At 43.5% G+C, this 25,836-nt stretch overlaps 1 protein-coding gene across 12 annotated transcripts in view; it reads left to right on the top strand.

Moving 5' to 3' along the window:
- TENM3 (teneurin transmembrane protein 3) overlaps positions 1-25,836 on the top strand; it is a 1,613,133-nt gene that overhangs the window by 247,943 nt on the left and 1,339,354 nt on the right. For all 12 annotated transcript variants that reach the window (XM_063920671.1, XM_063920672.1, XM_063920674.1 and 9 more), the window contains one exon: positions 3,858-3,922. The gene's annotated coding sequence lies outside the window, so the exon portion shown is untranslated. The remainder of the gene's footprint in view (positions 1-3,857; positions 3,923-25,836) is intronic.

Here is a 25,836-nt window from a genome sequence, read left to right on the forward strand (position 1 = left end):
TAGGGCTAGACTTAGGTGTAGGATTTAGCGTTAATGATAGACTTACCTGACCATGCCGACATTTCATCAGTGTCAACATGCTGAATATTGACATGATCAAATATACCGACTTTTATCAAAAATCCCATTCTGAACGTTGGCTTTTTATAACATACCTCCATGAACACCCCCAGATAGATTTTTGATGCATTTGCTGCATTCTGAATAACAGCTTTTATTTATTTATTTGGGCATTACGGAATAATTGTCTGTATATATTTTGTGATTCAGGAAACTACATTGGATCAGTTAGGCCTGAATTGTGCTTGACAGCTTCAACTAGAAATATTCTCATTGATTTGCCCATTGCCTGAATGTAGCCACCCATAGCTGTCACTGACAACACCACACAGGCAGTAAATGTGTGTACAGTAGGACCTGATACATATATGGAATTGGAAAGGACTAAAGGAATATACCAGACAATCACGGTGATGCTAGCAGTGCTTGACTGGCTGGAAAGTAAAGAGGAGGCACACTAGCAATGACCAGCATGAGGTCCTCCTGTGTTTTCTTAACTCATCCCTTTCATCCACAATAAATTTGAACTGCAACTAGATGACATGGCCTGAATCCGGGTGCACTTGCCGGAAAAGGATAAGTCAACTACTTCTCTTTTAACTATCCACATCATATGTGTTATTTTCTAATGTCATAAAAGGCCATTTGTTAGCACAAAGTCTTTTTTTTTTTCCTCCTTGCATTTTTGCCATGACACAGTGTTAACCATTCGCTCACTGTAGTCTGAATAAAGACACAATAGTCTATGACACACCATAATGATTTTATGATTGTTATATAAAGTATATGCTGCCAAAACATCATAGAGCACGGAACTCCATAGGAACTAGCAGTACTGTTCACTCGCTATCAGGGGCGTCAGAACGTTTTTTGGTTGGGGGGGCCAAGATAAAATCTCTATTTGGCGCCCCTAGCTTCTGGCCACCATAGATTGGTCACTTGCACCTGTACAGAACTCTATGGAGCAGCTGTGAGTGAGTGGCCCCTTGCCCCCAGCAGTGCCAGATACACATGATTTGCCCCCCAGCAGTGCCAGATACACATGATATGCCCCCCAGCAGTACCAGATACAGATATGCCCCACAGTGCCAGATACAGATGTGCCCCACAGTGGCAGATACAGATATATTCTCAGTGCCAGATACATACTCTATATACCCCCAGAGCCAGATAAATATATATCCCCAGTGCCAGATCCCGATATGCCCCACAGTGCCAGATCCCGATATGCCCCACAGTGCCAGATCCCATTATGCCCCACAGTGCCAGATCCCAATATGCCCCACAGTGCCAGACCCCAATATGCCCCACAGTGCCAGATCCCGATATGCCCCACAGTGCCAGATCCCGATATGCCCCACAGTGCCAGTGCCAGATCCCGATATGCCCCACAGTGCCAGTGCCAGATCCCGATATGCCCCACAGTGCCAGATCCCGATATGCCCCACAGTGCCAGATCCCGATATGCCCCACAGTGCCAGATCCCGATATGCCCCACAGTGCCAGATCCCGATATGCCCCACAGTGCCAGTGCCAGATCCCGATATGCCCCACAGTGCCAGATCCTGATATGCCCCACAGTGCCAGATCCCGATATGCCCCACTGTGCCAGATCCCGATATGCCCCACAGTGCCAGTGCCAGATCCCAATATGCCCCACAGTGCCAGATCCCAATATGCCCCACTGTGCCAGATCCCGATATGCCCCACAGTGCCAGATCCCAATATGCTCCACAGTGCCAGATCCCAATATGCCCCACAGTGCCAGATCCCGATATGCCCCACAGTGCCAGATCCCAATATGCCCCACAGTGCCAGATCCCAATATGCCCCACAGTGCCAGATCCCAATATGCTCCACAGTGCCAGATCCCGATATGCCCCACAGTGCCAGTGCCAGATCCCGATATGCCCCACAGTGCCAGATCCCGATATGCCCCACAGTGCCAGATCCCGATATGCCCCACAGTGCCAGATCCCAATATGCCCACAGTATTGCTGCTCACCACTGCCGGCTCCTCCGCTGCTGGACTCCCCATCTTCTAGCACCGCCATTGGGCTCCACGAACAGGGCATGCTGCTGGTGTCCGAGGGGAGGGGAGGAGAGCGCAGCACATGCCTCTCCTTCCCCTCAGTAAATACGATCTCCCCATCTCCTGTGGCAGTTACACCTGGCTGGAGCCAGCGGGCAGACAGGCAGGCGGGCGGGAGGACAGGGCCGGATAGAGAAGGACCGTGGAGCCGCTGGGATCTGGCGGCCGCGCGGCAGCAGTGAGTGAAGGTGAATCACCCACTAGCAGCAGGGGTGCACTCCACTGACCGGCGCTCTACGCGACTGTGTAGTCCACGTATGCGTCGGGCCAGCGCTGGGCGGAGCACATGGGAAAGGCAGCTTCAGCGCTGCCCGCTCTGTAAAGTAATGTAGTAGCAGTGCCGGACGCACTGCTGCTAATACAGCGCGGGTAGTGCTGAAGCTGCTGGTGGCGGCTACACTGGCGTGCGGGTCCGGCTGGATGGCGCCTTTCTCCTGTTATGGCGGGAGCGAGCTGCCCCCTTGCCCCCCCTATTCCGACGCCCCTGCTCTCTATGCCAAAATTTCTCCAGTTTGTCATGTTAGTTGTTTTAGGAAACCGATAAGGAGAAACTGTGGGAAGTAAACTGGAGTGCCCAGTGGAAACCCACGCAAGCATGGGGAGATTATACAAACTCCACACAGTTAGGTGCATGGTGGGAATTAAACCCATGAACTCAGTGCTGTGAGGCAGTAATGCTAACCATTATACCAGTCGTAGCGCCCACAAAATGTGCATTGGCATTTTTTTTTACACTGTAACAGAAAACACCATTACCAGATCTAACCAAGAAAACCAGGTTACATTTCACTATGTTAAAATTAGAAGTTAAATAGATTTCCTCAATGAGCCGCAAAATTGGGACAGTATACTACAATATATGATTATTTTCATAGTTCTTTTTTAAACAGTTTCCCAAAATCCATCCTTACAGTCCAGGTTTTAATGCTATCCATGACTGAGTCCAGATGCTTAAATCAAAATGGATGAGGTACTTAAATCACCTGTGCACAAGCATGGATATCCTGAAAACCTGGACTGTATAGGTGGAGTTTGGTAAATGAATCCCAGTCACACAGGTATGTAATACCCCTTTCACACCGCCTGAGGCGGGTCCTACCCGGAAGCCTGACACGGGATCTTCCAGGGTGCATCCCGCCTCAGGCGCCTTTCACACCACAGTCAGCAGCCCGGCATATTGCCTGGTTGTTGACGTCAGCGGTGACGGCGCTTGGAGATCACATGATCTCCAAGCCCCGCCCATACATAGAGAGTGTCTCATCGACCCGGCTCTCGTTCACACCGCACAGTGAGCCGGGTTGAACATGTGTTCAACTCTGCTCAAGAGCACGGTTAAATACCGGGTCACTCGACCTGGTATTTCAACCACGGCACCCTTTCACACCGCACATGAACACGGGTTATGCGCGTTCATGTGCCAAAAACCCGTGTTCAGAGGTGCTGGTGTGAAAGAGGTATAAGACTGGAGATTTATGGCACGTGCACTTTTCTGCTGCTATGGCCACAAGTTATTGTAGTACAACGTATTGTAGTAGTCTAAATGTATACAAATGTTTACCTAATATGATTTGTTTACCTCCTACAATAATAAGGGTTCTGTATCACATCACTAACTGTAGTCTTGCTTTTTGCTTTGTCTTATGTGTGTCAATATGTGAATATCAATTAGGGTTTATAATGAAGACTTCTTTTTCTTTCCCCTTAGAATGAAAGTAACGATTTAATTTCCATGACGGTGTAAAACATCCCTGGTAACAGCCTGCATCAAAGGTAAGAGTTCTCCCAGTGTAACAGCCGTGCATGCATGGTTTACAGTACAGTATATACAGTTCTGTAAAAAAAAAAAAAATGTAAGCAGGGAACTGGATATGTAGATTTTGGATTGCTGAAACAGTATACATATTATGGTAAGCATTAGGAACAATACAAGCTTGCACATTGGGAAATTGTACCATACAGTACTATACTCTAGGCAATAAAATAAAACTATAGATATATAATAGGATATTCATTATTCCAACTTATCCAGTACAATAAACTGAAATTCATAAGGCGATATTTGGAAACAGCCATTTCGCTTCTTCCTAGATAACGATAGGGCTTGGGGAGTAAACCAAATAAATAAGGGGAAGATGTACTAAACAGTGAAAAGAGTGGAGAAGTGAGTAAGTGGAGAAGTTGCCCATAGCAAGCAATCAGGTGCTCTGTATAATTTTATAGTATGCAAATTATAAATGTTACTTCAATGCTGATTGGTTGCCATGGGCAACTCCTCCACTGGCTCACTTCTCCACTCTTCACTGCTTAGTACATTTCCCCCAGTCTTTTATGTCAGCACAGGCAGATGACAACACAGAGATAAACCATACACCTAATGCTGGGCATACATTGTCAGACCAACAGGCATTATGGGGTCTATTCATGAAGCAGTAAAAAGTGTGGAGAAGTGAGCCAGTGGAGAAGTTGCCTATGGCAACCAATCAGCATTGAAGTAACATTTAGAATTTGCATACTATACAAATGTACGGAGCAGCTCATTGGTTGCTATGGGTAACTTCTCCACAGGCTCACTTCTCCTCCACTGTTTTCACTGCTTCATGAATAGACTCCTTTATCTGATAGCCTGGAACCCATCACATACTGTGGCCGTACACCAAAATATGTCACCGTGAATGGCCATGATATCTGGGAAAATTTCTCCACTCCTCCTCTATGAAGGAACAGGGACATGTTGGACATACACTGCCAGATGCAGGTGATTGATTATCGAAGCCGTTGGGCATATTAAAAGATTTCTCATACCTGACTGGCCGATCTTCACTGATGAAAAGATTATTCTTAAAATTCTTAAGATATAAATATGACAGTATTTAAGTACAGTAGCACCAATGTTCGGTACTTTGCGCATGTGCAGAACCCATTCTGCGCGTGCATGAATGGGTCCTGCAATAGGACGCAGGGGTGGCATCAGTCTGTCATTGATTGACAGTCTGATGCCGTTTGGGGGCGGGGAGGGGGTGGTGACCGCCTCCATTTGCAAAAATGGAGGTGTGTAGCCACCGTTTAGGGGAAGGCACAAGCCACGCAATGGAGTGCGAGTGATATAATTCCTGCGTCCTAGGTCTGATCACTACAGCAGCAGGAGGCGTCAGTGGCGTCACTGATTCCAGTGACACCTGGTGCGGGGGAGCACAGTAAATGCGCAGTGAAAAAAGGGCGTGGTCCCACTGGAAAGGGACGCGGTCCTGACTCCCATTTCGTCACTCCGGGGGCTGCCAGAGATGTGGGCTGCCCCTGGGGACCAGCACAAGTGCAGTGGCAGCTCCTGCACAGTGACACCCAGTTGCGGGCCGCACCCCAGTTGTGATGCCACTGGGAGGCGTCTATTGTAATAGATGCCTCCTGCTCCATTATCATACAGAGCTATCGCTGCTGCTTCGTCCACATCTGAATGACCCTCACTGTATACTCAAACTTGTATGCTGCAGTCACACTTGTTTAATCTCCTGCAATGTCCGGGCAACTACTGAATTTCTAAGAGTTCTCTTGGACTCCCTAGAGATCAGGTCACCCTCCTGTGAAGTGGATGGGGCCTGATGGCGTGATTTGCATCGTGGGGCCCTGCCAGCACTGCAAGCAGGTGCAATTCACAGAAGTCCGGAAAGTATACATTAACAGTACAGTACATCACAGCAAAATACACTCCTTTTTTTTTTTTAAATAGTAATATCCTACAAAGTGGACCATGGCCCTCATTCCGAGTTGTTCGCTCGCTAGCAGATTTTAGCAGCATTGCACACGCTAGGCCGCCGCCCTCTGGGAGTGTATCTTAGCTTAGCAGAATTGCGAACGAAAGATTAGCAGAATTGCGAATAGAAATTTTTTAGCAGTTTCTGAGTAGCTCGAGACTTACTCCTACACTGCGATCAGCTCAACCTGTTTCGTTCCTGGTTTGACGTCACAAACACGCCCTGCGTTCGGCCAGCCACTCCCCCGTTTCTCCAGACACTCCCGCGTTTTATCCTGGCACGCCTGCATTTTTCCGCACACTCCCAGAAAACGTCCAGTTTCCGCCCAGAAACACCCACTTCCTGTCAATCACACTCCGATCACATCAACTATGAAATTTCTTCGTTCGGACGTGAGTAAATCTACTAAGTTTTGTGCTAAAATACTTAGCGCATGCGCACTGCGTACCATGCATGCGCATTTTTGCCTTAATCGCTCCGTTGCGAAAATCGGAAACGAGCGAACAACTCGGAATGACCCGCCCATGTGCTTAGTTTGTTGCACAGACAGAAAACCCATTCCATTCATATAACATAAGCTATTTAATCATCATGTAACTTTTTTTAGATTTAGTATTTTAAGTGCATAATGTTATTCATGAAAATAAGCAAGTGACTCTATTCACTCCTAAAGCTAATACACTTTCTTGAACATTGACAAATTCTGTTGATGCATAGGCCCCAGAGATCATAAAGTGCAGCCAGGATTGCTGTTCCCAGTATTTACGCTTTACGTCTGGCAATCTGTCCTAATGTATGCCTTCCTATTCCTTGACGTCTTGCATTACTGCAGCATAAATAAGTGTACACAGTTTCCTATGAAGTTTAATAACATAATGAAGTAAGTGACAGGCAGATATTTTGTGCAATCCCCAAAAGTCCAAATTAGAACAAAAGATATATCTGAGGTGTAACATAATATAAAACAAAGGTGTAAATCACCTCACAAAACATAAAGAAGACTTGTTAAAGAGAGTTCATTAACACAAAAGTGTGAATTTTGAAATTAAATTGGAAGGATTGATACTGTAATAAAGCCCAGACAGAGGATATGCTTCACAATTAACTAAATCATAAAGGTTTTATATTAAAAGAAAAAAACTGTCTCCATGAAATACAGTCTAACATGTTTTTACTTATTTGTGTATGCTACTGTGTGTCTAGGCTAATGAACTCCAGTAATCATAGGATAAGAGAAATGCAGGGGCAGAATCAAGGCCTTGTAGTAGTGGGCCTGCTTCGTGTTTGTAAGCAAAGCAAAAGAGCAAGCAACTGGGCAAAACCATGCTGCACTGCAGGTGGAGCAGATGTAACATGTGCAGAGTGATTTAGATTTGGGTGGTGTGTATTCAATATGAAATCTAAATTGCAGTGTAAAAATAAAGTTGTTTAACGTATGTGAGTTACATGCAAAAGCAGGCCGTATTTACCCTGCACAGAAAAATATAAATGTATCTGCTCCCCTTATACATGGCAACCTAGTTTGTTCCAGACACAAAGTCACTTGTTATTTTGCTTTACTTACAAACATGAATCAGGCCCAGTGCCTGGAGCTATTCAGTTGCAGGCAGCTGTAAGCCAGCAAACTGCACTTACGGCTAACAGAAACCCGCAGTAAGTAGGCCATGTTAAACCATATTTTAGGGCACTCATGGCCTTAAGAGTTGAACGCAGCTGCTGCGTTCACTTTCACGGCTGTGTCCAGAGGCTACAATGCATGTGAACAACTCTTTACTATGCCGGAGAGAAGGCAATCGCATAGTGATTGACGGGCGTCCAGTGGCGGCGAAGCAGCGTTGGGGGTTAGGAGAGTAGGAAATGCAGGCATGTCATGGCCATTTTCAGGACAGCCTGATGCGATAGGAATTTTCCTATTGCGTTCTCTGCGATAGGAAACATGGTGCCAGACCTCCTCATGGCTGCATAGGCAGGGGTCATCCTCCTTTTGAGGTTTTTGCAGTATGATCGCAAATGAATTGTGATCGCATTGCGGGGCGGCGCCATACATGCTGGGCGGCCTTGCCCTGTCCTGAGAGGCCCCCCAGCATGTGATTTTAGATTGCAAAATCTGCACCCAACTCTGAATAACCCTCTTAGGGGTATATTTAATTCCTGTCGGACATGTGAGTATTCAATGCCGTGGCCAAATCCGACAGGATTTGACCGTTACTGACATGCCGACCCGACTTTTTTTAAAGTCGGATTGACATTGTCAGAAACGGGGCTAAAACCTGTTGGATTTAGCCGCGTTTCCGACAACACACGTGGATCAGCAGCTGAAGCTGTCGATCCGCGTGCTTTCCGCGAAGTCGGGAAATCGAGTCTAGTCGTAAAAAATGTGCCGCCATTGAAGAGGTCGGAACCCCTTCCAACCTGAAACAGTCGGAAATTTCCATCTTTCCGACAACATGGCAGTTTCCGACAGAAATTTAATATACCCCTTAATCTGGAATCTATTGGTTAAACCTCATAAATTGCAGGTTTACCGCGCAAGGAAATGAGCTTATAATTGAACAGCTCTGGGCATTAAAGCTCGAGGCTACATTATGAGCCAGCGGCAAGTACTGCAGCTAATTAAATGTGCCCCACCGTATACAAACAGAAGAAAAGAGCATAGCATCAGAAAAGTTTGTTTTAGAGTAGAAGCACTAGATCAGAGTTGAACTACAAGCACTCCAGTCCAACCTGTCACATGCCCCCCCCCCCCCCTCCAGCTCCTTCTTTCTTTACTATACTGTCACATGTGTTTGTCAAATGCCTGCTAATACTTATTATACGTATGCGTCGCTTTGTTGGCATACTGGGATTAAGGGTATTATATGGCCCTTATGAAGGTTAGACGCTGCCCTTGCCTATCGCTGTACTGTACTACCATATAACATACATTGAAAGCTGATGGATAAAATCAAGCGTCTTTTTGACTCAGAACTCAAAAGAACAATTACAGTAGGGTTAACTAACATGGAGACATAGAATAGGAAGCCTCACCCTAATACCTACCTTAGCAGACAGGAGAGAGGGCTTCATGATCTACTCCTTGGGGTGTAAGCACCACACTCCCAGCCCATCATAGACAGGATGTAGCAGCACCTTCACGTCTAAGAAACTCCTGACTGCTTCATCTCTCCTTAAGCATCTAGTTTCCAGTATGGGGGCAATAAAAACATCAGATAAATGACCATCTGTGCCCTAGGCAACCATATAGGATAATTTATCAGTAGCACAAGCCCAGCTGCTTGTTGTCTTGTTCACTATCCTATTATATCCATTGGTCTGTAATGCCAACCCCCAATAAAAATAAATGAATTGCAGTACATACAGTTTTGTTAGTTTTACCATTCAAAAGATAAACCTTATAAAATACACAGGTTTCCCCCATACCCAAATGACCAGTGTAGCAGATTTGTAGCACCGTTGTGCATTCCTAGCTTCCATCACTGAGCTTTGTACATGACTGGCCTGTTGTATTTGGATGCTGCACAGAAAATACTGATGCACATGACTGGTTAATCGGTCTACTGTAAAATTCTAGCTAAACTGCGGAATTTACCAGTTGCCGTCAGATTGTGTCCTAATCTGATAAAAAAGAGGATTAGAAGGAATTTAAAATAAATAGACTAGGACTGAGTCATGTGTCGGATTGAACATATCTTAAAATGTTTCAATTTCAGCAATAATTACAAAATGCCATTGAATGCCAGTGTCAGAAATTCTGTGATACTAATTTCTAGATGCCTTCTTTAGTTCAGTCCACTATTCTCACCCATTTACATTTGCACTAGTATTAAAGAAACATTTGCCCCACACACAGTGTGCTTGCAGCTCTTCCTCTTTGCAATGTACATTCTCTTCATTCAGTGGAACAGATCATTTGACATGATGGTAAGAGTGAAAGATGAGCTCTAATTTCATATAACGATAACAGTGTCAAGAGATATTGCTTATGCCAGGTAGAGGTTGCTCCAAATTGCAGATTGTCTACACAGCACAATGACCTGGTTCAAGTCTTATTGATACGTTATCAGCATCTGGAAAATAACACAGCTCGAGTTAAAATCTAAATGTACTTTATATATGAAGGTGTCTGTATAGTCAAAGCAATGACAAGTACTTAAATGCTGGCACATGCAACTTTCCCATGCAATAATATTCTTATATTGATAATAATATTATACTGTATAAAGGCCCGCCATCAGGGGTGTAATGTGGGCACAACTGTCCCGGGGCCAAGCCTCTCTAACAGAGAAGGGAGGCACGTGCCGCTCATGCCGCCGCCCCCTGCTGCCATCCGTGTCCTTGTCCATCCATCCACCACCGCTGTGCACCCGGCGCCGCAAGCTCTATTGAAAATGTCCCTCTTAAGATGGCCATCGCCTTACAGGAGACAGTGGAGGCTCTAGTATCTTTAATAACTGTCTCATCTGAGGTGGCAGCCATTTTGTGAGGGACTTTTTCAATCGTTTTTACTTGAAGCAGGCTGCCGAACAGTCTGCAGAAGGCAGAAGGAGGGGGGGACGAGCAGAACCACTGACAACGAGCAGAACCCCTGATAAGGAGCAGATACTGAGGTATTACTGTGTGGGGCATGGTATGGGGATAGGGGCATATCTGTGGGGGCATAGGAATTATATATATATATATATATATAAAAAGAAAATTTTTTACCTGTATTTATTTTTTATATATTATATATATATATTATTATTTTTTTGGGGTGGTGGTGGAGTGGCTGCCTATTTTGCCAGTCCTGGGCCCCAGAGCAGTCCTGTATATTCAGTCAGCAGCATGAACCTGGTGTCATTTTCTTGTTTTAGAAAAACAAAGTGGCACACTGAAGATCCTATGTTCAGTAGGGAATGCTGTCTCGCTGTCAGAAAGTAGCACTCCAAATCGCTGCAGAAAAAATACTTTCAACCAAAGATCGAGAAGCACAGCGTGATAACTTACGTCTGCTTTCTGGATTTTATTTACTTTTTAGCATGCATCAAAATATACTGAGCAAATCTGTTGTTCTGTTAAGCATGATTACGCTTTCATTATACCGTTAGTTATAAGATGAGTCTCCTTCTGACATTATAACCAAGCCTTATTCTGTATCAGCTGGTATCATGCCCTTTTAGACATGTGTTCTCTATCATTTATGTGGCTTTCAGCATTTAATCCGACTCACCAGAATGGGTTTGTAATGTTGCATAACTCTGATTACCGTACTTCCAGGGTTAATGAAACATATGCGTGAAACAGGCAACGCTTGTCAAGTCAGCGTAACTTCCGTACATATATCTACACGCACATCACCCTGTGAAATCATTTCTAGAGTATTATTGTTGTCTTAAGTAACTTCGTCCACCTCAAGTCACACAAATGTGCTTTTCTTTTTTTTTACTTGGAAAAAATATCCTTCCTAAAATACCTCCACAAGATCTAACTTGGCAGCTTAAAAGCCAGAACTGTCTCTGTGGTTTCTAGTTTTATGATTGTCAATTTTATTTCTAACCAAACAAAAAAATAATAATAGCAGATTGTTTATGACCCATTTTTTCTGAATGTATAGAGAAATATCGTGAAGCTAAGTATGCTTCTTCTTTTTGCTATGTGTTTTGCCAACCCTGATTTTGTTGCACATTCTGCAATAAAGGAGGTCATTCCGAGTTGTTCGCTCGCAAGGCGATTTTAGCAGTATTGCCCACGCTAAGCCGCCGCCTACTGGGAGTGAATCTTAGCATCTTAAAATTGCGAACGAAGTAATCGCAATATTGCGATTACACACCTCATAGCAGTTTCTGAGTAGCTTCAGACTTACTCGGCATCTGCGATCAGTTCAGTGCTTGTCGTTCCTGGTTTGACGTCACAAACACACCCAGCGTTCGCCCAGACACTCCTCCGTTTCTCCGGCCACTCCTGCGTTTTTTCCGGAAACGGTAGCGTTTTTTCCCACACGCCCATAAAACGGCCTGTTTCCGCCCAGTAACACCCATTTCCTGTCAATCACATTACGATCGCCAGACCGATGAAAAAGCCGTGAGTAAAATTACTAAGTGCATAGCAAATTTACTTGGCGCAGTCGCAGTGCGGACATTGCGCATGCGCATTAAGCGGAAAATCGCTGCGATGCGAAGATTTTTACCGAGCGACCAACTCGGAATGAGGGCCAAAGTACAATTCAATCAGAGTGAATGGGGTGAACTTTTAACTTTTCCAAGTAACATTATTTAACCTCTCCACCCTATTTTTCTGAACCGTGGCTCTAATCATTCTGGATAACTGAAAGGTGTGAGGTGCTGCTAAACCCAAATTCTGAACCTCACAAGTTTTACCTTTTATCATTCTGCAGCGCTTTACAGTTGGGAACAAATACATTAATAAAGCAAGACTGAGTTTTAATAAACGGACAGAAAGGGGAAAGGGCCCTGCTCACCAACTTACATTCTGATGGAAAATATTAGTTTGATACATCTGGCTACTTATTGGATATCAGTCCAGCTACTGTAGATATTCAATGTAAAAAACCATGCTTAGTGGGGCTATACAATCAGTAAGACTGCAAAGTTGGTTTGAGGATCAGAGGATTAATTGACAATAAAGGGAAATACATGTAACTGGTTAGAGAGATGGCAATCTCGTAGAATAGTCTAGCGAGTTTAAGTCGGTGAATTGGAAGTTGCTAAGATTGCCTGAAGAGGTAAGTTTTATGGGCATAGACGAAATGCGCCAGCTGAAAAGATCACAGATGGGGACTTCAGAATAGAGTTTAAGGTTTATATTGAATGGCACAAATTCAAATTATTTCCACATGAAGCAGGAGGAGCAGCTAGAAACGCCCCTGAAATTGGAGTAAATAAGTAAGTATTGAGAGAGGCTTTTGGGAGAAGCGCATTGATAGATAGTTTGAGATAAGTTTATCGTCTTTGATAAATAGTAAAAAGCAGATGTCTTTCCATAGTTCTGACCTTTCAGAACTCTATAGGTAATGTGCTGCCCTATTTTAGGGTAAGAGGTTCGGCAATGCACAACCATAGTATATGAAATAGTTCTGAAACAGACAAGATATATAAAATGTGTGTGTGTTGGCTTTTCATATATCTGACTCATTTGCAAATAACAGTAAAACAAACAATTCACTACACACAAGGGAATAGCAACTGAGAGAGAAGTTTATCGTGCCCAGCGTACTAAATGATTTTAATGTTACTTGGGGAAACCTGTTACTTATTTTTGTAGAAAACTAGGATTACTGGGAACACTTAGGACCAGTTTTATTTCTTATCTATACTTGGAGATATTATGATTTATACTCCATCCTATATTAGCATGGGTCATATTACCTTAACTACTGTAGACTATCAATATTTAATGACAATACCAAGAACGACTACTAGTATATACCAGTGCATACCAACTGTGTTTCACTGTGGCATATCAAGTCAAACACAGCCTTACAAATGTATGCGGCCCTTGGAACCCATTACAGGTTGAGTATCCCTTATCCAAAATGCTTGGGACCAGAGGTATTTTGGATATGGGATTTTTCCGTATTTTGGAATAATTGCATACAATAATGAGATATCATGGTGATGGGACCTAAGTCTAAGCACAGAATGCATTTATGTTACATATACACCTTATACACACAGCCTGAAGGTAATTGTAGCTAATATTTTTTATAACTTTGTGCATTAAACAAAGTGTGTGTACATTCACACAATTCATTTATGTTCCATATACACCTTATACACACAGCCTGAAGGTCATTTAATACAATATTTTTAATAACTTTGTGTATTAAACATAGTTTGTGTACATTGAGCCATCAAAAAACAAAGGTTTCACTATCTCACTCTCACACAAAAAAGTCCGTAATTCGTAATATTCCGTATTTCGGAATATTTGGATATGGGATACTCAACCTGTACTATTATGCTAGTTTGACTAGTGAGACTCTGCTCTCCTTCAGCATCCATGATAAATAGGCCCCAGCAAGATTGGTGAAGAGTCTCCGTTTGTTCCAGAACATAGCTATATGTCTATTGTTATAATCCTTTTGCCAAAGGGAAGCAGAATGTTTAAACCATGTAACAATATAATTCAGACTACCATTGTAAGGAGATCAAGGATCTTTTTTTTATTTTATCTATTGTGTTACATTTGACAGATGCATGTAATGAACAGCTCTGCCGGAATACTATATCCACCATTATTGATATACTGTATTCAGGGGCAATCATAGGAATTCTATAGAGGGGTTTCCGAGTACTTGATTCAGACATATAACATTCACCAGAATGTGTGAAATATATGCATCATACACAGGGAGGCGTCAAACTACTGTATGCAGAATCACTGAAACTCACACAAGACAGACAATCTTTCTGCACTGTGTATAAACATAACATTATATCGAAAAATCTCTGTAAAAACTGAAATTATATATCAGTTTATTCAAGTGAAAAAAAAGTAAAAGTAAAATGCCAATGAAGTGGTACAGTATCTGTAGCCTTTATTTCCTGCAAAGACAACCATAGACAAGCTAAAAGTACATACACACATACTGTAGATATGAGCAACCTATTCTTCCATACACACAAAACTATAAACAATCTATTACTATAGACAAACACAGATACACTCAGCCATGCACAAATGGAATACATATGTTTTGTCTACGAGAGGATGCCGCACAGTTGTAATGTTAAAGCATTTTAACAGTAACTGTAAACATAATGACTTTTTTTTCGCCCAACATATTCTTATACCAGACTATTTGTATACACACAGTACCATGCACAAACTATTCTTCTGTACAGACAAAACCATGGACAACCTGTTTTTATACACATGCAGGGCTGGTTCTAGACCATGAGGTGCCAGGACGAATGTTTTCTTTGCCCCCCCATCAAAAACAGGGACAGTGAACGCTGATGGCGCGCATAAAAAATATAGGGGTGTGATAATGCGGCGGGCATAGCGCGCTTCACCACTGAGGGAGTATGTCATGCTCCGCCTAAACAGCATGTCTAGCTCCACCTATGGGCATGCCTATTGCCGTTCACGGTTGTATCCTGCAGTGGCAGGTGGAAATTAAATTAGTAAATGCAGCATGCTGCCAGAACGGGGTTTCTGGATGGGTGGCATGTGCAATCACAAAAAGATGCCAATTTACATTAGCCTACACACACGGCTCAGTGCAGCCTATGCGCACACACACTCACCTAGGGGTCACACACACACACACACACACACACACACACAGTGGTCGGTGCTGCCCTGCTAGCCCACACCAAGAACCGCCACTGTACACATACACACATAACCATAGGCAACCTATACTTATACACCCACTGTAAGGAGCAGATTGGAAAGGTAATGTCTGCCCATGTTGTGCAGATGTATGGCGTGTAGTGGGATAAACACATGCCTGCGGCAGGCCGCTGGGCAGGGTTTTCCAACACAGGGTGGCGTTTGCAGTAACAGTGTAAAGAATTGAGTATCCAGTGTTTGTCCACCAGATGTCGCTTCTGAAAACCGCCATTGCGCATGCGTGAAGTCCCCGATGTAACGTCAAATGTTGCTCGTAGTTTAAGAAGTATTTTTTTCTTTTAGATATTTTAATATTTCCATCGCATGCCTTACAAATGTGCCGTGCTCATAAACTTCGCAATTTCGGCAGTGATGTGCGGTAAAGATGCTGTGATACTTTAGCATGCCTTACATGACATAACATGACATTTTATGTCATAACATAAATAGGACTCCTTATATGACGAACTGAGTGTGCGTCTATTGAAGCAGAAAACAAGCAGGTACTACTACTAATACAGTATATGGCTGGTGTGCTCGCATTGGGGGTCATTCCGAGTTGATCGCTCGCTAGCAGTTTTTAGCAGCCATGCAAACGCTATGCCGCCACCCGCTGGGAGTGTATTTTAGCTTTGCAGAAGTGCGAACGGTTGTATCGCAGAGCGCCTACAAAAAAAATGGTGTCGTTTCAGAGTAGCTCAAAACCTACTCAGCGCTTGCGGTCACTTCAGACTATTCAGTTCCGGATTTGACGTCACAAACCCGGCCAGCGTTCGTCCACCTGCATTTTTCCTGGCACGCCTGTGTTTTTCCGAACACTCCCTGAAAACGGTCATTTGCCACCCAGAAACGCCCACTTCATGTCAATCACTCTGCGGCAAGCAGTGCGACTGAAATGCATCGCTAGACCCTGTGCAAAACTACATCATTCGTTGTGCCTGTACGTCGCGCGTGCGCATTGCACCGCATGCGCAGAAGTGCCATTTTTTAGCCTGATCGCTGCGCTGCGAACAAATTCCACTAGCGATCAACTCGGAATGACCCCCTTTGTGTGTTGCATTCTGTTGAACCTCTTGCGCTTAGTATGCCTTACCATGCCAACATGCGCTATATTTATGCTGCGAATAAGATGCATGTATGGCAAAACTACAGGAACGATGAGCGTGGTTGCATCTGTAGGTGCAATCAGATTATTAGGTCAGCCAAACTGCCGGGATGTAGGGCAGTGCTTGAGTCAACACTATGGGACAGCGCGTTTCATGTGTGGATATTGCTGCACCATCATGGCTATCAAGATGGACAGTGCATAATACACTCTGAGCAGGGACAGTGTGAGGCTGAAATTGTTATGCCGACTGTTTATTTAATGCAACAGTGTTGGCTTTACAGCTTACAAACATGATACTTTACCTCAGTCACTGCACTTACTTATGGGAATGACCTTCATTTGGTCTGTCTGCCACTCTGCTGTACACTTTCCACTTAGGTGGAAGCTAAGCATCACAGTTCCCTTCTGAGCAAGTTCCATGTAGCTTTTGGCAATCACACAGCGGGCAGTTTAAGCCACCTAATAATGACTTCTGTGTGATGCAGTATACTTACTGCTGGCCTGATAGGGAAGGGAGGAGGCAAGGGGCACATGAAGAGTGGAGGAAGGAAGATGTGAAATGGACCAGGGTTGATCAGCATGACAAATACTATTTGGTACCTGGTCCCAGGAAAGTGACAGTCACTAGGAAGAACACAAATTCTGGGTCCAGACCACTGTAGAATAGGACTGGACCACCCAGATCATATCACTAGATTAAGACTGGGATGAAGAACCAGCCTGTTAAATTTCTGAAGCTTTCCTAAATGGAGTGGGAGTGGGAAATAGTGTGAAGGCATATATATAAGGCATGGTTGCCTACATTAAAAATCTCTTCTTCAGGAAGCCCGGAGAGGAGACGCATCTAGCCACTGCAGGAGGATGGGACTGATTTGCAAATGTTGTGATTTGCCGGTCCACAAATGTGTGTATTTTAGCCCCACCCCCTACTCCCAGGTGCAGGAATTCCCCTGTTAATCTCAGTAACCTGCCCGCTTCTCTAGGAAGCGGGGGGGGATGTGGCCACTCTACTGTGGGTACAGAGGACTGCCTAAAGATCGTGAATCACCCGCAACTTGCAGGGTAATAGACAAGTATGATATAAGAGCATATGAAGGGGACTAATGGCACCTGGATGGGTCTCAAGACATATAAGAAGAAACATGTTAATAAGAGAGGCAGGGGGTGGTAATGCCAAGCTGAGTCTTTGACCTGGGTAACAGAAGCATAGCTTTACCCCTGGGTTCAAAGCCACTAATTACAAACTAATACTAAGGGGCAAGAGATGATGTGGAGGTAAGCAAAGAAAGAGTACACGAGCTTACAATCTATAGGGAAGGGGTTCTCCAACAGAGCTGACACAGAGCGGTGAGTTAATGTGCTGGGGCAAAAATGTTGTGTTAATCAATTATTATTCATCACTAATAAAGCCAGCCAGTGTTACATTCCTCTATGCCTATATCACAAACAGATGACACTTGCATATAATTTCTGTCACGAGTACACATAACAGTATCTTTACATTTTCTAGTCACAGAGACGTGGATCCTAATGAAGTTTTCCAAACAAATTTAATAGCAATAAAAAAGTTCCACATAAAATCACAAACAGAGGAGCAGAGAGTGTCAGTACGTGCCAGATGCCGGCTGCAGACTCGGATTCATGGTATGGATGGTTGAAAAGGCCCAAACTTCCTGGGTAATTGTCTTGAAGTTTGGGACTTTTTAACCATCCATACTACTAATCCGAGTCTGCAGCCGGGACGTATGTGTGAGTCCTTTACAGATCTAACACGCTCCAAGGGTATCTCGCACGTACTGACAAGAAGATGTAAAGATACTGTTACATGTACTCGTGACAGAAATTATATGTAAGTGTCATCTGCTTGTGATTTCCCTGTCGTTTTTCAAGTATAGAAGATGTGACAAAGTGAAAGATACCTTTATGTGCATTCGTGGAAGGAACGTAATGTAAGTTCCGTTCCAATAAGAAAATAATACGGTTCTTCCAGCTAATGAGGAAATTTGAGTTCACTTTTCCATCTCAGTGTGACTCATTCTTTCCACATTGTATCGAAGGTTTCATATAGATTATTAGCTTTATCACAGCGCTAGTTTCAAACTCCTGTTTTCTAATTCGTTCCTAGAGTTTTGGGTGTATTCTTTTTTGTTTGAAATTTGCTGCTATTGTATGCTCTTTATGCGCAAGGCTGCTTCCATTGTTTTGTGATATACTTGAGGTTTTGGGTTAGGTCGCAGATAGGGTTATGCTGCAGTTACAGTAGGGTTAGGACTCGTGCTAAAATTGCTATGTCAACATAACGGACTGTCGGCATTGACACTCAGACCTTATTGACATGGTGTTGACATTTTTGAATGTCGCCTTATTGTCTCCCCCCCCCTCCCCTCCCCTCCTCGCACACACACACACACACACACACGCTCAACACACAGGTAGCATACTTTCCAATAGAGACCAAAAACATGGTTTGAATGTTGACATTCAGATTGTTGCAGTAATAAATTGAGCAATTTGCCATTTTTCTCCTACTCTTTCTTGATTATCAATACAATTAGTCATTTTTGCCTAATCATTATAGCTCATATAATAGGCTTGCACCCAGTATTTAACACTTCAGGGGTATTCAATTACCCGCAAAAAAGCATTGGGAATGAAAAACTGACATTTTCCTCAAATTTTCCCGCTATTTCTTCAATATTGTTTTGTTTTTTTCAGCGTATCTAGGGGCTAACTCAGACATGATCATAGATGTGCTAAATTTAGCACATCTACGATCAGCTTCCCTGACATGCGGGGGGACGACCAGCACAGGGCTTGTTCGCCCCACGTCAGTCCCTGCCCCGTCGCACAAGTACAAAAGCATAGCGCAGCGCCGATACTTTTGCACTTGAAGAGCAGCTCCCCACCAGCACAGCTCCTGCTCGCTGGCAGGGAGCTACCCATCGCTGTGAGGGTCGCAACGGCTGCGTGTAATGTCACGCAGCCGCCGCGGCCCATCCCCCCAACAGTCTGGGCATATCTGCGTTGCCCGGACCGCGCCCCCTAAACGGCGGCCAAACGCCGCCGGCCCGCCCCCTCCTGCCCAGTGACCGCCTCTGCCTGTCAATCAGGCAGAGGCGATCGCAGGGCTGAGACAGCCGTCTGCTGTGTGGCATGCGCCGGCACACTGCGGTGTCGGCGCATGCGCTGTTCAGACCTGATCGCTGCTGTGCAAAAACACACAGCAGTGAAACAAAATCCCAGATAAGCAGCGTCTTGCTCCAGTTTATCAGGGCTAATTAAATAGCCCCCTGGCAAGACAATTACCCGCAATTGAATTCTCCCTTTAACTTTATCAATCTACCAGCAGAAGACTCTTCCATCAAAAACTGTTTTACAATTGGAGTTATGGCAATAAAATAATTTGCTCCTTTTAAGTAGGATGTTTTCTTTTCTAATACAACAATGTACTGACAAGAACAAGTATTTCTTTTTATATGTAAACCTTGAAGTTTACAAATGTCACAGAGATTGATTTGAGAATCCAAGCTGTGGCCTTTAGGAATCACAACATTGCATTATCACTTGATCCACTTTCTGAAGGAAAACTGCCAAGTATGCCGGCCTACCACCTGTTATTATCTTGAAATCAATACATCCTTTGAAAAATACTATACTTCCTGGCAGTCAAAGCACACAAAGATGGATAATGGGTAGCTGTATTTTTAAAGCAATTAGGCGGTATACCTGATAATATAATGACTACATGGGCCACTGTTAACATTAGATGACACAGTTACAAAGTTTTAATTGCCAATATTTATTCCAATATTTCTTATCAACTTAGAGGTCTCCAGAGTCTGCAGTCATGTCCACTGGCTTAAATATCTATCATTTTTTATTAAAGCGTTGTTACTGCAACAATGTTTTATGATTCCTGTTGTGTGTTCATTTCTACTTGAGAATAATTATATTGCCTCACTAACAACAACAAAATAAACATTTTACTGCTTAAGGGGCACAGATAGGACAATGGGGGTCATTCCGACCCGTTCGCACGCAGCGGTTCTTCGCTGCAGTGCGAAAGGGTCGGAACTGCTCATGCGCGTCGTTGCGCCGGGCAACGGCGCGCACAGCGAAAAAAGAAGATGCAGCTCTGATCACAAGAAGATTGACAGCGGAGAGGCATTCCAGGTGGATACTCACCGTTGGATACAGTTTTCGAGGAGTGGTCGTCCGAACGCAGGCATGTCCAGGCAAATGGAGGGCGGATGTCTGACGTCAAAGCCGGGAGGAACGTCGCTGGATCCGTCGCACAAGGTGAGTAGATCCAGCCTCACTCTTCAACAGCACAAAACTTTTTGGGGTAAGCAGGGCTGCACAAGCGAACGCAGCCCTGCTAAGCTAAATACACTCCCCCATAGGCGGGGATTATTTGATCGCAACAGAAGCAAAAAGTTGCTGGCTGTGATCAACTCGGAATGACCACCTATATGTAATCTGACCACTATGGCTGATATTGATAAACATGATATTCTCTCATATTTTCTTGATATGCAGAAGTATAGTACATTTAATGTCATGTTATAAAAAAATAATTTGGATACTGTAAGTGTTTAAAGTTTAAGAGGAGCGATGCCACTGCTGAAGTGTAACAAGGATACATGGCTGCAGGGGTAAACAGTCAAGACTAGCATGTTAAGAGACTTTGTAGTGTAACGTCATTTAATGTTATATGTTCAGGGGCAAATTGGGATGGAAAACCAGCCTGGGAAATTTATGGAAACACCCTAATGGTGGAGTGGTCTGATGAGGCAGTGGGATCTGTTGAGAGGGGCGGAGAAGGCCTGATTGTACAAAACTGCGGGCTTCCTTGCAGCTTTTGCTGCAGACCAGGGGTGGATTGGGAACTAAAATTTGCAATGTAAAATTATGTAGAAGTGGCCCGACATGGACAGCACAAGAGCTATAACATATGAAGGAATGAATGGGGACAATGCAATGTACAGGGTGCAGTGGGGTGCCTGTCATGTGTGTGGGGGTTGACACATGACAACACACAATACAGGCCCCACAGACATGTTGGCCTACCAGGACTCTTCCTGGTGAGCCCTATGGCCAATCCGCTCCTGTATACGTTGCTATACAAGTCCTACATGTCAGTCACACAGATATAAGAAACATTGACCAGAGAAAGACAGCAAGCATTAGTGGCCTTTTAAGAGCACGAGGCTCCCCTCCATTGCTACCACCCGACCCCAAACCCCCCCCCCCCCCAACTGAATTCAGCTCTATCAGCTTCAGGATCAATGCATCACCATTGGTCAGTGCACAGCGTACCCCTAGAGACAGGTACTGCATAAGCCCCTGGCTACCACATTGCTATGCCTCTGTTCTTTGGACTTCCAGTACAGTGTAACATTCACTCCCTCCATACTGCAGTGGGTAACGCAGGATTTCTAGAGGGGTATTTCCAAATGCAGTCAACAATCTCCCCCTCTGCAGAACATTGGAGCAAGCACGAGAGTCTGGGGGAGCAGTAGAAGAACCTAATATCTACCCTGGACATTACTGTCAATATTGGTCTTTTTATACACTGGATATTGTATGCAATACAGTATTATCTTTAACATTATAGTATAGGCTGTATTAAACATTTAAATAATATAAATAAGTGGTCAGGAAAAGGTTATACATACCATAATAAATAAATACACAAACATAACAGAACCAGTACTGCACTTTCTAAGCACACATTCTCCCACCCCATGGTAAGGCTCCTGTCTCTTTTTCCTGGTAGCTACTCTCTAGTCCAGTGCAGGGTAAGGGCTCAGATCCACACACACAGCTAACTTGGTAGAAAAAACTGCTACCACTTGACATGTGCAGTAGCTCTACTCTGTCCCTTACACTGCATGATGTGGCGGCAGTTCTAGCAATCATATTACATACCATTCTTGTCATAATTTGAGCCACTTACCATGAAGAGGGGTCCTCCCCTTCCTGCATTTGCCTATGTACTGTGCAAAGAGAACATAATACTTGGGCTAAAATTCTCTACATGCTATTAAACAGCGTGATCCGTTGACTCAGTTTGAATACACTACATTAATTACTTAGCCTTAATAAATCTCATCCCTTGCTTTAATATACAATTGGAGTATAATACTGTATCATAAAGGGATTGTTTCGTCTTATGGATGTAATTTATGTCACCTATGTGTACAATGTTTTGGAGAGTGGCAATTGATAGAAGCTGCAATGTTGATTGTTTTGCATAATTCAGACTCTTGATTGCTTCACTATGGAATCGCTGTACAGGTTTCTTATTATCTCTATATACACGCATACCTATATAATGCCTGCTCTACATTATGTACCTATGCTTGATGTTAAATTTCTTCTGGAATGAAAATACCCACTTCTGATAATACAAGTATATAAAGTCAAATTCCTAACATGCCGAATGGTTATGCACATATATTTGAATAATATTTGTTAAACATGGAATATGTGATTACATACGTTTTAGATTTCCAATCCAGTATTTTGTGCATGTTTATTAGATGCTGTATGTTTTATTTTACTTACATTTAAACTCCAATCCCATTTTGAGCTGTATAATAAATTGAAAATAAAATAATGTTTCTATAATCTCTCTATAAATTGTAGATATAAATGCTAACACATTGGACCTCGTTCAGGTCTGGTTGTTACTGTGCCCTGATGCACAAAGTACCGATGTTTGGTACTTTGCGTTTGTGCAGGACCCGTTCTGCGTGTGTGCGAACGGGTCCTGCGACACAGGATGAAGTCCGGCATCAGACTGTCACTGATTGACAGTCTGATGCCATTTGGGGGTGTGGAGGGTATTGTGATTGCCTCCGTTTGCGAAAATAGAGGCGTGTCGCTGCCATTTAGGGGGAAGGAAGAGGCCAGCAGATTAGACCATAGCTCTATCTCTGCTGCTTCTACAGTATGTAAGCAGCAGCAATAGTAACTCCAACCACATCTGAATCATGCCCATTGTCGCTTTATAATTCATCATAGGTATTGTCATATCCTGAATCAATTATATAAGTGGTTGTCAGGACCTACTACTGCTTAGCTCTGGTTCACAGGAGGGCCATTTCACAAAAAAATTTAGTACAAAATGTAATTTCTTCAATATTAATTTTCTGTGTTCATCAAATTAGGTCATAGATGGAGCAACAGTAATCATAAATATAATGTTGGTATCTACATTATTAAGTAGAGAGAACATTATGTAAAGTTAACATTCTAAAGAAGAAAATGTTGGTTGATATGGGATGCAATTTAATGTTTGATTTTCCCACATTGCAAACGGGAGTTCCACAATTTATCATTAGGTGGTGTTACTATTAGTATATGGTGGTTGACCACACATGACCACATGCTAGAGCAATCCATGTTTAAAGCTGAATATTGAAGGTGAACTCACTATAACTAACTTGTAACGTTAGTTACAAAACATGAATACATTTCCTTGAGCTTTGCAAGATGTGTCATTTTTAGATACTATAAGGTTTATGAGGATTCTGGACATCTAACCAATACTTCAATGTCCATTGATGGCCATTAAATAAAATATAGAACATAGAAACATAGAATATGACAGCAGATAAGAACAACTTGGCCCATCTAGTCTGACCCTTTTTTACCATATTTTTACCTCAAACCTTATTTGATCCTTATTTCTTTGTAAGGGTATCCTTATGTCTATTCCATGCATGCTTAAATTACTCTACTGTCTTAGCCTCTACCACCTCTGATGGGAGGCTATTCCACTTGTCCACTGCTCTTTCTGTGAAGTAATTTTTCCTCAAAAATAACTTATCTTATAGTTGGTAGCTAACGTTATGAGTATATTTAAGTCAATATCATATGCTAAATAAATGTTATTATCTAATACTTTGTAATCTTTTAGAAACCTACCAGGGTAAAGCAAATCGAGTGTGAAAATACAACAGGCTCTAGAAAATTGTAGCTAATTTTATTTTTTCAAATGAAATTCTGAAATTTAAAAATATACAAAAGGTAGAAGAATTGGTAGGATGATGATCATTTGAGGCAAGGGAAGTGGACCCCTTTGGACATTTTATTGTGCTTTCATATTTTTTTTGTTTGCAAAGACAGACCAAGTACGAGTAGCTGGAGGACCTCATTCATGAATCATGTGCTCTTGTTGCATGTAACAGATATACCCCATGCTGTATGTATAAGGTATTGGTGCTGTGGTGTGAGCTGCCTGATTTTCCCACTAACTGGCTCCCAGGATGACTCTGCTCTGCGGCAGACTGTGTTCTGGGGGTCATGCTGCAGCGTCAGTGACCATTAGTGGAGGAGGAAGGGGCTTATAAGGAGTTAGTCCATCACCCAGTACATCTTGACAGTTATATAGTAGGATAATATTTTGGGTTCAAGTTCAGAACATGGGACCCCCTGGTTTAAAGTAACTAAACTGCTTCAGATCATTACATTTGTTCAGAACATTAAAGGTCGACAGGGTGAAAAGGTTTATGTGACAATGGCCGACACAAAATTGGTTGACAGAAAAATAGTAGAATGAAGGTTTTTTGGGGTGCCAAGTATTGTATAATGCATGGTATGTGACCAACATCAGTACAAACGCACCCAATACCCAAGGAGTTGAATCTAAGAGCCTTATTCAGTAACTGTTGCTACTGCGATGCAATCACATCTGGCCAAATTTCGGGCCAGTGTACACGCGCAGGGCCCTTTCTGAGCATGTGCAGTCCAGGAGATGTGATTACATGGCATTGATGTGAACACCTCTGCCTGACTGATAGAGACATTCGCGGGGCAGTCAGGGGCAGCAGCGCAACGTTGTGGGGGCATGGTGATGGAAATTTGGGTGGGTCCAGGCTTTTTTTTGGGGATGACGTCACACTCGAGAGCCCACGTGGCTGATGCGAAACAAAACATGGCCGCACTGCACCTGCCTTTGCAGCCTGCTGCACAGGCAGGGGGCTACACTTGTTTTGTGGGGTTTGCGATGTGGTCGCAATTGAAATGAATTAGCAAAACTGCAACTGATACTGAATAAGGTCCTAAGGTGAACTATTTTGTAGTAGTGAAGTACCCCACAGTTAAAGGGCATCACAAACACTACATTGGACACATTATAAGTAGAGATGAGCGGGTTCGGTACGCCGAGAACCGAACACCCCCGAACTCCACTTGTCAAACACGGGTCCGTGGCCGGCTCGGTTGTTCCTGCCTGACTCGGAAAACGTCATCATCCCGCTGTTGGATTCTCGTGAGATTCGGATTCCATATAAAGAGCCGCACGTCGCCGCCATTTTCACTCGGGCATTGTAGAGAGTACAGAGAGGACATGGCTACATTCTCTCAGTGTCAGTTCCTAGTATCAGTGCTTATTGCTGCTCAGTAATACTTGTACAGTGTCTCTCTTGTGCTGCATCTTGCTGCTGTAGGGTGCTGTGGTAGTAGTGTCCTGTGACTGTGCA

The sequence above is a fragment of the Pseudophryne corroboree genome, chromosome 1 (assembly GCF_028390025.1).
Source record: "Pseudophryne corroboree isolate aPseCor3 chromosome 1, aPseCor3.hap2, whole genome shotgun sequence".
Taxonomy (NCBI): domain Eukaryota; kingdom Metazoa; phylum Chordata; class Amphibia; order Anura; family Myobatrachidae; genus Pseudophryne; species Pseudophryne corroboree.